Raw genomic sequence first — 14164 nt, 5'->3', positions numbered from 1 at the left:
TGTTCTTGACTTGGTTGGTAAACTGCATTGCAAAATTAAAAAAAAAAATAGCTGGCAAATGTAAAAAAAAAAAAATAGCTGTGTTTCTGTTCCTGCATTGTTTTGGAAAGGGCAAATTAGGTAAGTTTGCCTTTCAGTGTGGCTGAACTGAATTTATTCCCCCACCCCAAATTGTGCTTGCTTTGCACCCCCAACCTCAAGAATTCCGGTATCCGTTCATAGGAAGCAGGCAAGAAGAAGCATCCAATACACCAGGAGGCAACAGAATGGGCTGGAGTAGTCTGCAAGGGTGGTCCTCAGGGCTCCATTGCAAAGATCTCTGTCACAGCAGTGGATTCGGATTCCTGGGAGCTCTTGTTGCTGGCAGTGCCTGGATGTAGCACATCCACTGGTCAACAGGATTCCCAGGACCACTGTAAAGCAGGGAGTGAGAGAGTGAGGAGGGGGGCACATAAAAGAGGGCATAAGAAAATCAGAAGAGCCCTGTTGAATCAGGCTACAGGGGGCCCAGCTGGTCCAGCATCCTGTTCTTACAGTGGCCAGCCAGATTCCCCAATGGGAAGCCTGTAAGCTAGATCTGAGTGCAACAGAATGCACCACTAGTGTTTACCACCGTCTGATGTTAATAGAATCATAGAGTTGTAGAGTTGGAAGGGACCACAAGAGTCACCTAGCCCAACTCTCTACAATGCTAGAATCTTTAGCGCAGTGCGGGCTCAAACCCATGACCCTGAGATTAAGCGTCTCCTGCTCTACTGACTGAGCTATCCAAATGTAGACTGCCCTGGGTATGGAAGTTCTGCTATCACAGTAGACCTCCCATAAGAATAACATGCCAGATCAAGACAAATGCAGCTCATAGCAGTCCATCATCATTTGCTCTCACATCGGCCAACCTAGCTCACAACCTGAGCACAGCAGCAACTCCCCCGTTGTGTCCCCCAACTGTTTGGTATTCTGTCTGGTAGACTGCCCATGGGCACTGAGGTCCTGACCTTCACAGTGGACCTCCAGATGGAGAGCCTGTCTGCTGGATCAGGTAAAACGCCCACCTAGTCTCGTATCCTGTTCTTACAGTGGCCAACCAGATGCCTCAGTGGCAAGCCTGCAAGTAGCACATGAGAGCAATGGTACTCTGCAATTGCTGTCTGGTACAGTGGCAACTCGGGTTAAGAACTTAATTCGTTCTGGAGGTCTGTTCTTAACCTGAAACTGTTCTTAACCTGAAGCACCATTTTAGCTAATGGGGCCTCCTGCTGCTGCTGCACCGCCGCTGCACGATTTCTGTTCTCATCCTGAAGCAAAGTTCTTAACCCTAGGTACTATTTCTGGGTTAGTGGAGTCTGTAAACTGAAGCATATGTAACCTGAAGCTTATGTAACCTGAGGTACCACTGTATTCAGGGATAGCAGAACCTCCATGCCCATGTGCAGAACCTCCATGCCCACTTGACCACCCCAGCAGCAGCAGCAAAGCCTCCTCCCCCACCATTGAGAAGCCTGGACAGAACGGATCCTCCTTGCATCCACTCACCGCTTTCCATCTTAATGCAAAACCTGTGCTTGAATCCCTGGTGTGAATGGGAACAGGTCATCACTTCAGGGTGGGCGCATCCCGTGTCTACAGATCTGGTGCCAGCGACAATGTTGCAGCCGTAACACTGGAGGCTAGAGGCTAGAGGAGATGCAGAATTGTGAATTGATATACCGTATTTTTCTCTCTATAAGACGCACCAGACCATAAGACGCACCTAGTTTTTGGAGGAGGAAAACAAGAAAAAAAATATTCTGAATCTCAGAAGCCAGAACAGCAAGAGGGATCACTGCGCAGTGAAAGCAGCAATCCCTCTTGCTGTTCTGGCTTCTGAGATAGCTGCGTAGCCTGCATTCACTCCATAAGATGCACACACATTTCCCCTTACTTTTTAGGAGGGAAAAAGTGAGTCTTATAGAGCAAAAAATATGGTAATTCCCTCCCCTACCACCACAGTTACCGCTTAGGTCAACAACTTCCCAAAATAAGGTTGCTTTCACATGATCTGTTATCTCTGAAATGGGCTTCATTTGTTTATTCAGATTTATGGAGAATCCAAGAAACATTGCTGCCAAGCTATTGCAATCCAGCTTTCTTTGTAGTTCTCTACATTTTCCCAGACCCCATTAATGATGGTATTTTCCTCTCTCTCTCTCCTGAAAAGCAATGGCCTCCCCTGCAGGAACTGGAAAGCACTTTTGAGCTTTTTCCTCTGCTTCTGGCCCTTTGGTCAGTCATTTCCTAGGACCACAACTGTTTCTTGTTTGGGATCTGAGTGATTCCACCTTAAAAGAGGAATTTCTCAGGGTGCAAGTAGGAAGTCGTTTACTGAAGGGCCAGTTGTGGTACCAGAAAATGACTAACCAAAGGGACAGTAGAAGAAATGAGCAAGAGGCACTTTGAAGCACAGCAAATGGGAAACAAGGGGTTGTTTTTACAAATTTAAAGGGCCAGTACCTGCAAGAAGCAAGACTTTTGTTGACTAAGGGTTGCCCTACTCAGAGTAGACCCATAGAAAAAAGAATAAACATGACTAAGGTAAAGGTAAAGGGACCCCTGACCATTAGGTCCAGTCATGGCTGACTCCGGGGTTGCGGCACTCATCTCGCTTTATTGGCCGAGGGAGCCGGCATACAGCTTCCGGGTCATGTGGCCAGCATGACTAAGCTGCTTCTGGCGAACCAGAGCAGCACACGGAAACGTCATTTACCTTCCCGCCAGAGCGGTACCTATTTATCTACTTGTACTCTGATGTGCTTTTGAACTGCTAGGTTGGCAGGAGCAGGGACCAAGCAACGGGCGCTCACCCCGTTGCAGGGATTCGAACTGCTGACCTTCTGATCAGCAAGTCCTAGGCTCTGTGGTTTAACCCACAGCGCCACCCGCTAAGTCACCTATGGAAGTATGCTGAATAGGGCTTACACTGGATACAACCCTGAGATTTAGTCCTGAGTAAATGTATAATATCTTACAAAGATGGGCATTATTATTTCTTTAGGAAAACACAAATTAAATATGAAATAGTGTTATATTCCACCAAGTGGGGGAGCAACTATTTTAATTCTGCTTTCAACTGCTTCCAGGAAGAACAAGGCCGCGTCATTAAAAATAACGATAGGGTCCTGCAAGCCCAAAAGATCTACCCATAGGGAAGGCTGCCTGCTCAGTCTCTGTATACTTAAACACTCTGGCTCCTTCCTCCTCCTCCTCCTGCATCTGGATCAATCAGCCACACCCACGCAATCGCTCGCCCTCAGAAGACTAGGTTCTCCCCAGGACGTTCTGGGATCACTTCCTTCCAGCAGCTGTGCCCAGACAGTGGCGTAGGAAGGGGGGTGCGGTGGGTGCAGGCCGGCCTGGGTATCATCACTGAGGGGGATGACAAAATGGCAAAAAATGTGTTTTTAAAATAAAATAAAAAATTGGGCTCATGACACTTTTGTTGAAAAAATAACCTGCACCCACCACACACACCTTCCTACGCCACTGGTAGCTAGGTGAGGCAGGGGGCACGCACCACACCGGGCACCCGAGCAACTAGCTACACCACTGTGCCCAGAATGTTGATTCATGCAATAAGCAAGATGCAGTGTAGAAGACTGCATATGGGAAGACCCAAGTTCAAATCCCCTCTCAGCACATAACTCTGGGTTTTACAGAAGCTTGTACTCGATGCCCACACTGTACTGGGTCAAGATGAAGGATCTTGTAATAATCCCTCAATGACTTGGGTCCATGCAGTGCTATTTTTCTAGAAAAAGAAGTGCTGGAACTCACCATGAACACCTCCCTTCTTCTCTTAGAATGGCAATGGTGCCCACCTGTGAGGTGCTGGAACGGAGTCCCGGTGAGTTCCAGCTGAAAAAAACCCTGTGTTCATGACACCTTAAGGACCACCTCATGTCTTAACTTCCTGTCTGATCACTGAGGACTTTCAGGGAAGCAACATTCCATGTAACCTATTGGAGTCTGGGTTTTAAGTGGCATTTAAATTGCTTAAATAAATAAGTAAATAAATAAATAAATAAATAAAGGTGAGGGGAAGCTGGCTTCTGTGCACAATTTGAATTCCAAGTGCATCGTTAATGATAAAAGAAGGACTTACCAACAGGAAGCAGAGAAGACGTCATCACCAGAGACAGCATCCCGTAGGCAGCGCTCAATAACACACCTCCTAACATCGTGAGGGGTTGCTGATTCCAGGTACCTACTGCAGAGGCTTCTTTCCCCCCGTGAAATAATAATAATCAATTTTTTTGTGTGTGTAGAGACTGAAGACAGAGCAGACTCTGGATTCCTTAAATCATTGAGATCTCCTTAGTCCTTCTCAGCTCTGAATCCCAGGTCTTCAGGAACCTCTTTGTGTGCAAGAGAGATCTTTTGGTTGGATCTTTTTAATAATAATAATCAGCCTGGTGTTAGAAATTAGCAGGTGCACACAGAGAGAGAGAGTTCCTTTCCTCCTCCACCTCCTCAGAAATTTTCCTCGTTGATGAACAGACGCTAGCATATGTGTGTTACATTTCCCTTAGCTATATCTGTCCTAGTTCCTCGGCCCAGGATCACTACCCATTAATACAAACCATGCAGAAGCTGTTGGGAGAGAAATTCTCCCTAATCAAGATTTAACTCTAAATCCACTTCAAAATCCTCTAATTCAGTTGGATTAAGCAGGGAAAGCTTCCCCAGTCTTCTCCCCCCCCGCCCCCCGCCCCTACCACCACCACTTTTCCAGCTCTCCCAACTGCATCTTTACAAACCATCAGAAGACCCCAGAGAGAGGGAGAGAGCAAATGTTTACGATGGCTTGGTAAACACAGGAAAAAAATTATTACCGAAAGCCAGGCGTCAAGCTAATTTTAAAAGCTAAAATGAAGACCTCCGAGCAACAGAGATGGAAAGAGGGGGACGCCCCGCCAGAATTCATTTGCGGCTGGCTTTCATGATCCCTGATTAGGCCCGAAACTGTATTACTAAAGCAAGCAAGCCTGTTGTAATGTGTAAACCATAGAATCATGGAATTGTATAGTTGAAAGGGACCCCAAGGATCATCTAGTCCAACCCCCTGCAATGCAGGAATCCTAGATAAAGAATCCCTGACAGATGGCCATCCAATCTCTTGCTTAAAAATCTCCAATGGAAGCGACAGTCCAGCACCTTCTGAGGGAATCCGTTCCACTCTCAAACAATTTTACTGTCAGAAAGCTATTATTAAGTTGTTATTAGGACTTCCTCATGTTTAGTCAGAATCTCCTTTCTTGTAATTTGAATTCATTGGTGTGGGTCCTGCCCTCTGAAGCTTGCTCCATCTTCCACGTGACAGCCTTTCAGATATTTGAAAATGGCTATCATATCTCCTCTCAAGTCTCCTCTTTTCCAGGCTAAACATACCCAACTCCCCTAACCGTTCCTCATAAGGCTTGGTTTTCAGACCCTCCTCAGCACACCTTCCAGCTTGTCAATATCCTTTTTTAAAACAGAACTTCTTTAAACAAACCATAGTTAATATCTTTTTTTTTTTTAATAATTTTTTATTACAGATTTTTATAACAACACAAACATAAACAAAAAAAAAAAAACCACAATCAAAACAAAAAACATGTACCATTTCATATCTTAGTTTCTTACACCTTTCTTCCCCGACTTCCTCATGCCTCCCTTCTCTGTATTCCAAGTTCTTATCATTTACTCAGCAAATCTTCCCTTATTTTAATAAAAATTCAAAGCTAATCTTCCTTATTCTCCTTGTCTTAACCATTACTAATAGTAACCATTTCCTTTCCAATCCAACATCATTCTAACTCTCATTAATTTTGTAATATTTCTTTAAATAGTCCTTAAACTTTTTCCAATCTTCTTGCGCTGCTTCTCTTCCCTGGTTTCGGATTCTGCTCGTCATTTCTGCCAAGCCCATGTAGTCTATCACCTTCATCTGCCATTCTTCCAGTGTGGGTAAATCTTGCGTCTTCCAGTACTTCGCAATAAGTATTCTAGCTGCTGTTGTAGCATACATGAAAAAAGTTATATCTGTCTTTAACACCCCTTGGCCGACAATACCCAAGAGAAAGGCCTCTGGTTTCTTGGTGAAAGTATATTTAAATACCTTTTTAAGTTCATTATAGATCATTTCCCAGAATGCCTTAATCTTCGGGCACGTCCACCAAAGGTGAAAGAATGTACCTTCCTTTTCTTTACATTTCCAACATTTATTATCAGGCAAATGGTAAATCTTTGCAAGCTTGACTGGGGTTATGTACCACCTATAGATCATTTTCATAATATTTTCTCTTAAGGCATTGCATGCCGTAAATTTCATCCCGGTGGTCCACAACTTTTCCCAGTCAGCAAACAAAATATTATGACCAATGTCCTGCGCCCATTTAATCATAGTTGATTTAACCATTTCATCTTGTGTGTTCCATTTCAGCAGCAAATTGTACATTTTTGACAAGTTCTTAGTACTGGATTCTAACAATTCAGTCTCTAATTTTGATTTTTCCACCTGGAAGCCAATTTTACTATCCAATTTAAACACTTCGTTTATTTGATGATAGTGCAACCAATCTCTCACCTTCCCTTTTAATTTTTCAAAACTCTGCAATCTCAATTTGTCCCCTTCCTTTTCCAAGATTTCCCAGTATCTTGGCCACTTTGACTCCATATTAGACTTTTTAACAGCCTTTGCTTCCATTGGCGATAGCCACCTTGGAGTTTTATTTTCCAGCAAGTCTTTATATCTGACCCAGACATTTAATAGTGCTTTTCTGACAATATGGTTTTTAAAACTTTTATGTGCTTTAACCTTGTCATACCACAAATATGCATGCCACCCAAAAATCAAACCATAGTTAATATCAACCACAGTAATATCAACCCCACTAAACTGTGGTGAATATTTTGAAGAATGCATTCTTCTTTTATTGTTCACTATGGGAGTGGGGGAACATTTTGCCCCTGAACATTGACTATGCTTGCTAGGGTTGATGGGAGTTGTAGTTCAGCAACATTCAGGTAGTCAGAGGTTACCCACTGTGAGGAGATGAGTCAACTTATTTATTGTGCATTCCTTCTGACCTATTTGAGGTTAGATGTGGTTATGTCAAACAATGGTTATCATACAATTTCTAGTAGCTTTTCCCCCAGCACTTTCTTTATTGCAAAAGGTTGCAGGGGTGGGAGGCAGAGAAGTGTGTTTGGAACATGAGCTTTGATTGCGCAGACTTGAACTTGCCAGTTATTTGATCGAATCACACCCATAGAATCCTGGCTGCTTTCAGAAATAACCGTGGAGACAATTACATTTCTTTTAAAAACATTTGTAAGTCTCATGGTGTATCTGCCATAGATTTGAGGTGGGTGTCATTCTGGATGTTATTTGGGGGTTCCTTCCAAACTTGTGATCCTATGAGGTTGGAATCAATAAGTGAAAATCTGCAGAACCAGCTGCTTTGTTAAAGGTAAAGGGCTTGGCAGGCCAGTTGAGCACTGCCATTGACATGCCCAAAGAGTGAGCTCTGTTGCTATAGTGACAAATGGGTGGGCCTTTTCCCATCTCACATGGCTGGATGCCTCATCATCCTAGGAGGGAGAACAGTAGGCCAAGGGCAGATGTGCGTGAGAGAGAGTTTGGGGCTGGTGCTGGAAGCTGGAGAAACAGAGACATGTCTTGTTGTGTACTGGACCGAAAGCAGTGGCTTGGGGCTTTCCTAGAAACTCAGTTGGGTAACAAGATCTGTTTGGGTGTCAGTGCTGTGAGCTTCTCCATCCTATGCTCAGGTTGTATATAGATATAGATATAGAACCCTATATCCCAAAGATACCACAGTCTCTGCTGATTTTCATGCCTGGACCACAGGTAAGCGCAGGAACCCCTGCAGTCTCTTTCCATTTGGAAACTGGTGGCGGGGGGGGGGGAGGGAGAACATATCCAACCCTCCATTTTTTAAATAAAAGGTAGAGGTGGCTTTGGGTTTCTTTTCTTTGCAAGCCTGCCTCACCTTTCCCTCTCCCCACTTAGGGAATCACATGGGTTTCCTTTCTCATTAAGTCTCAATGTAAAGAAGCAGCAATTTCTCCAGAAAGCTGCCCTTAGTAATTTTGTGGGGGGCGGGGGGGGGACAGGGAAACCTGTTGCCGCTCAACACTGATCAAGAAAGGGGCGGGGGGGGGGCAGGCTCTATTAACAAGCCCGGAGGGTGTTCATGTTCTCACTTAAACCTTTGGGATCCCCAGAAAGGCGGATAAGCCATGCACAGATTAGACGGTTTTTGCCTGGCAATCCTTCTTAGAGATCATTCCATATTGGACACACAACCGATCTCATTTCATCACAGTCATTTCCCCCTGCTCAGTCAAAATAAATAAATAAATCTCATAGTGCTTGGGCCTTTGCTAAGATTGCCAGCTGTTTCTGATTTTAAGGGGTAGGGAGGAGAGCCTAATATTTTTGAAAGGCTGGTCAATTACCACCACTTGACCTGCTCTGGGGCCTTTTTTAATCTTGATGCAGCTTTGGCAGGCAGGAATGGCACAGGTTGAGCTTCTTCTTCCTGGCACAGAGATAACGCCATGGGGGTGGGGTGGGGAGCTTCACCTGAGGTCTTCTGCAGTATAAGCATGACTTTCGCCAACAGCTGCATGAGCCTCTCATATTGTGTCGGGTAAATGTTTAGGAAATTTTGACTGAAGAGGCAAGGTTGGTTTTTTTTAGCACTGCCCATCTTTTTGTAGAAGCTGAGAAAAAAACAACAACAATATATTGTGGCAAAAAAAATAAAATTCACTGCATCCATGCACGAGTCAACTGCGATTCGTCCATCTAGATTTAGAGAATGGAACAAATTTTGCAAACTTGTTCCTTTCCAGAATTTGTTGTTGAACGCCATTATACTTTCCACCCATTTCGGCTGCATTGTCATATGATTGTCCTCTACATTTCCTGAAACCTAGTTCAAGTTCACAGAAGTAGTTCAGTATCATCTCAGCCGTACTTTCACCCGGTCTGATCTTTCATTTCATAAAAAAAAAACACCTCAGAAAGCGTTCAACTCACTAGGAGAAACATATCTAACAATGGCAGCAAGTTGATCAACAACAGAAACATCAGGGGTTGAATCAACTAATAAAGGAAAATAACCTGCCTGTTGGATGTTGCTCAGTATTGCTTCTCAAACAGTATTAGCCATCAAATGGATAACCTCTTCGCATATGGTTTTGGTTAAGTACGAACTGAGTCTGCTCAGACTGCACAGTGAAGTCTACTTGATTTTCTTCTGTTTGTAAACAGGAATGTTCTACATCTGAGGGATTATGTAGTGCTGTTTTTGCGGGCTTTACAAAGCCATATGACGGGATTGGCTTTAAACGTTTTGAGAATTTCCTTCTGTTCTTTTGGTCACTTTTGTTCGCTAACTGCACTCGATCCACTTAGCCGATGGCTTCATATGCCTTGATGCCCCTAAAACATCACTTTAAAGCATATTCAGCACACATTTAAAACACATGAACCCCCCCCCCTTCCTGAGGACTGTCATTTGATAAGGGTGCTAGGAACTGTAGTTCTGCCAGGTGGCCAGGTGTAAACTACAGTTCCTAGGATGTGGGGGTGGGGAGAGTGAGAGATTGCAGACTCAATTCAGTTGGACCCTATTTTATTTTAGAAAAGTTATATAGAGGGTTTATTTAATCAAGAGCACAAAGTGCCTAAGCAGTTAGCACAACCAATAAAGTCAATCAAATTTAAAAACCAGCAGACACAATAAAATTATAAGATTGAGGTTTATAAGTTAAAATTGGTTAACTAAAATGATGGGGCCGACCTTAGAAAAAGATTTTTAAGAATAAGTATTGATGTATAAAGATTGAGATTTATAAGTTAAAATTGGTTAACTAAAATGAATTAGAGAAAATAAGGTAAAGTTTGGGGACAAGAACTTGCTGAGCTAAAAATTGGAACTGGAATACAAGAAGGGGAGGTGTGGGGAAGTCAAGGAAATTGGTCATTGACAGTAAGAAATGTAAATTTTATGTGTTTTTAATTGTTTTTTTAATGTTTTTTCTTTATTTTTTGAAAATTCCAATAAATATCTTTTTAAAAAAATAAAATTATCAAATATGTTGATAAAATCAGCAGAATTTTAAAATTAAAAATGTAACTTTTTAAAAAAAGCTTTTTCAGCCTGATAGGAATAAGTGTTGAGAAGATTTCAGGATTGCTGAAATGAAGAAACATGCAATGGTTGCTCCTGTATTTTTGCAAATAAGTGAAACACGCAAGTTTCCCCACTTTTACCAAATCACTGTATACCAAATCACTGTATACAGAGACAGAATGTAGGCTTCCCATATTTTAAACAGTAAAAATCCAGACAGAAAAGTTGTTGAGCTTTTTTAGCAAAATCATAGAAATTATTTTCAGAATGAGCAAAATATAAACACATATTCTTAAAAAAAAATCACGTCTCACTTTCTCAGTTAAAAAGCAATGAAATATATGTTCCAAATGAAAATATAATTAATTAGCCTTGGTTGGGGTGAGGATTCGAACTCTCAACCTAAACTCTCTGATGCATACTCACTAAGGTCGCCATCTTGGAAGAGGGAAAGAGAAAATGCCTCTCTGACGACTTTTACCCGATGTTAACATGTCGAGTAAATCTATCGGATGTTTCGGAATCGAGGATTCATCCTTCATTTCCATCGCCTGGCCACCCATCCAAATTATTCTACTTTTAAATACTCAGTTGTTTAAGTAAACCTGCCCTGAATTTAAGCATAAAGGAGGACCAGGCTTTAAATAATCCTCGTGTTTATTTTTCCAATAGTACAAAACAGGGACGGGGTTAATCTGCTCCTGAATTCTAATAGCTTTCCAAAGTCTTAACTTTCGATTGGTTAAAAGAATACATATTTTAGGACGATATGGTCAAGAAGCAGCTGAATTTTTAAGTCGTGCAGATTTGTTTTCTTAATGAAGCGTTCCGTAGCTGTTAAATGAAATACTCAGTGTGTGTGTATTGATTGATTGATTGATTGATTGATTGATGTAAATGAGAAAGGCAGGTAATTAAAGCATTATTGAGGGGAGAGAGAGAGAATCTAAACTGGCTCCCCGTAAACTTTAAAATATATGTATCCCATACTTCCGTGCTGCATAAAAGGAGAGAATGCTAAGGATGAAAGAGGCGTTTAAGATATTGCCAATTACTTTGTGGCATCTAACCATTTTTTTTACTGATGAGGTTGGCCAGTTTTGCAGAAGGGGGAAAAAACAGTGTAACTCCAAGAATGAAAACTCAAAACATTAGCAGCAGCGAAGCTCCGTAAAAATAAAATGTTTCATTATTGTTTTTGCATCCACAGAAGTAGTGGGACAACTTAATATTGATTTTATGTAAGCTTGGGTGGGTAAACAAGCACATAGACTGGGAAAAGATTCAGTCTAACCCACCTCACAGGATTCTTATGAGGAAGACTATGCCCACCACCTTGAGCTCATTGAAGGAAATGTGGAATATTAATACAATAAATAGAATCATAGCATTGTAGATTTGGAAGGGATCCCCACCTAAAGTGTCATCTAGTCCAACCTGTTGCAATTCAGGAATCACAGCAAGGAAGAACCATCTAACCTCTGCTCAGAAACCTCCAAGGAAGGGAGAGCACCACCTTCTGAGGTAGCCTGTTCCAATATTGAACTGTTCTTACCACCATGAAGGTCTTCCTAATGTTTAGCTGGACTCCTATTCCTTGTCATTTGAATCTATAGTTTCAAGTCCTGCCCTCTGGAGCAGCAAAAAACAAGCTTGACTAATGCTTCACATATACCAGCTTTTCAGATACTTGAAGTTAAATGTTGATGTTTAAATAGATGTGGCTGTGGTCAGGGGGTGAATCTGAATTGGGCACAAGTACTGGTCAACCTTATGTAAAATGAATCCACGTATGTACTCGTGGCCCTCCCTTTCATTCCTCACCAATACCACTAAGTGTGATGTTTTATTATTATTAATATATTATTTATTAAATTTATATAGTGCCTTTCATGAGAGGATCACAGGGCAATTTACAATAGAAAAACAGAAAAATCATAACATAGGAACAACACCCCTTCGCTCCAGCATATATACAGTTTAAAAGGCCATATATTGCTTAATTAACCAAAGGTCTGAAAGAAGAGGAACGTGCCTAATGTTATGTAAGGAAAGCACCAGGTGAACCTTCTTAGGGAGCATTCCACAACTAAGGAAACACCACAGGAAAGGCCTGTTCTCATGTCGCCACCCTCCAGACCTCTGATCAAGGAGGCACACGAAGGGCCTCAGATGGTGATTGCAGAGTCTGGGTTGGTTCATATGGGGAGCAGCAGTCCTTGAAGTATTGCTGCCTTGTCCTGGGCTTTATAGGTGAAAACCAGCACTTTGAATTGAGCCCAGAAACTAATTGGTAGCCAGTGCAGTCAGGCCAGGATTGGCATTATATGCTCAAATTGTATTGCCCTGGTGAACGACCTGGTCACTGAATTCTTCACCAGTGGAAGTTTCTGAACAGTCTTCAGAGGCAGCCTAAGTAGCAGAGGTTACCAGAGCATAGGCAGCAGAAGTTAGGCTATCTGTCCCGCTTTGACTGGTAGCACAGCTGGGCCACCACTCAAAGCTGATGGAAGGCACTCTGTGCCACCTGAGCCTCAAATGACAGCAATGGATCCTGGAGTACCCCCAAGCTGCATACTGGCTCCTTCAGAGGGAATGTAATCCCATCAAGAGCAGGCAGCCTCCCAACCATCTGGTCTAGGGAACTGCCCACTGAGATTGCCTCTTTTTTAAAAAAAAAAATTTTTTTATTAACAGGCCAATCACATCACATTGTTCAAATCACATTGGTTCCGAATTATACAGCCAAATTTTAAATTTTTGCGGGTACCCATATATCAAGCTCCGCGCGAGTCCAAAATTCCGGATAAGTCTAGACATCACTCATTTTACTGCATTAATTAATCAGTTCTATCCAGTTCAATCCGGATAGTCCTTTATTACTTTCTTTCTCATCTTGTTGTAGTCATATATTCCTTTCTTTGCGATCTCTGATGATTCTCACAAGCAGACTGAAAGCTGGCGTCTCTGTGTGGGTTTTGTACTCTTCAAAAGCTGTATCAGTCCAGGACAGCCTCTGTTTAACGCTTCCATAAACAAAGATTGCCTCTATTTTATTGGGATTGAGCTCATTTGTTGGCTCTCATCCAGTCCATTACCAAGGCAAGCACATCCACTGCCTCACCTGCAGATGTAAAGGAGTTCCAGGTGTATACATATATACAGACACACATATCCTGTACACCAGTCAGACCTATGGAACCTAACAAACTGTACTAATACAAGCTGGTCTCTTCCATGGCCATCTCCTAAGAGTGGAAATGGGTGTCAGTACATCATCCTAAGCAGTTCAAGTGTCCCTAAAAAATCCCTAAAATCACAGCTGCCAAGATAACTGGCCACCAACTTGGACAGCTTTAAAAGATTGGGCTGGAGTGGACCAATTCATGGAGAAGGCCATCAATGGTTACTAGCTATGCTTTACCTTCATGGTCAAAGGCAGCACTGCTTTTGAATACATTGCTGGGAACCACAGGAGGGGAGGGGGCTCGTTTTTGGATTCTGCTTATGGGCTTCCCTTTGGGGCATCTGGCTGACTACTGTGAGAACAGGATGCTGGACTAGATGGGCAGCTACTGACCTGGTCCTGCAGGCTTCTCTTATGTAGGAAAGACTATTTTCAATCTCTCTTCAGCAATAGCTAAGTGAGTTTCCTTCAATGCATTCATTACCCTGAGCCTTTGATATTTTCAGGACCCACCCTACTTCTATGGCTGAATTTAACACTGATTTTTAAATTGTAACCTGCCTTGGGAAGTGATGGGGAAGAGCATGTAATAAATCTGAATGTATAGTAATTTTGTCTTCAGTTCCTTCCACCGCAATGAAAGAAAAAAAAGATTAACCCACACCGGTTTTTGTCTTTGGAAGCAGGTCAGGAGGCAATCAGCTGTGACCCCAAGGAATTGTGGTCCACACAAGGAATTGGCAGGGGCCACATCCAGAGACACTGTACACCAGTCCACTTGAATGACGACCAA

General features: G+C 42.6%; 1 non-coding gene across 1 annotated transcript; it reads left to right on the top strand.

The window, feature by feature from the left end:
• Positions 1 to 11178: 11178 nt before the first annotated feature.
• On the top strand, positions 11179 to 11265 carry LOC128407064 (U6atac minor spliceosomal RNA). Its single transcript, XR_008328712.1, has one exon. It is a non-coding gene; the product is annotated as a U6atac minor spliceosomal RNA (small nuclear RNA).
• The last annotated feature ends 2899 nt before the right edge of the window (positions 11266 to 14164 follow it).

This window comes from Podarcis raffonei, chromosome Z (assembly GCF_027172205.1).
Source record: "Podarcis raffonei isolate rPodRaf1 chromosome Z, rPodRaf1.pri, whole genome shotgun sequence".
NCBI classification, from domain to species: domain Eukaryota; kingdom Metazoa; phylum Chordata; class Lepidosauria; order Squamata; family Lacertidae; genus Podarcis; species Podarcis raffonei.
This window is presented reverse-complemented; position numbering and strand designations above follow the sequence as displayed.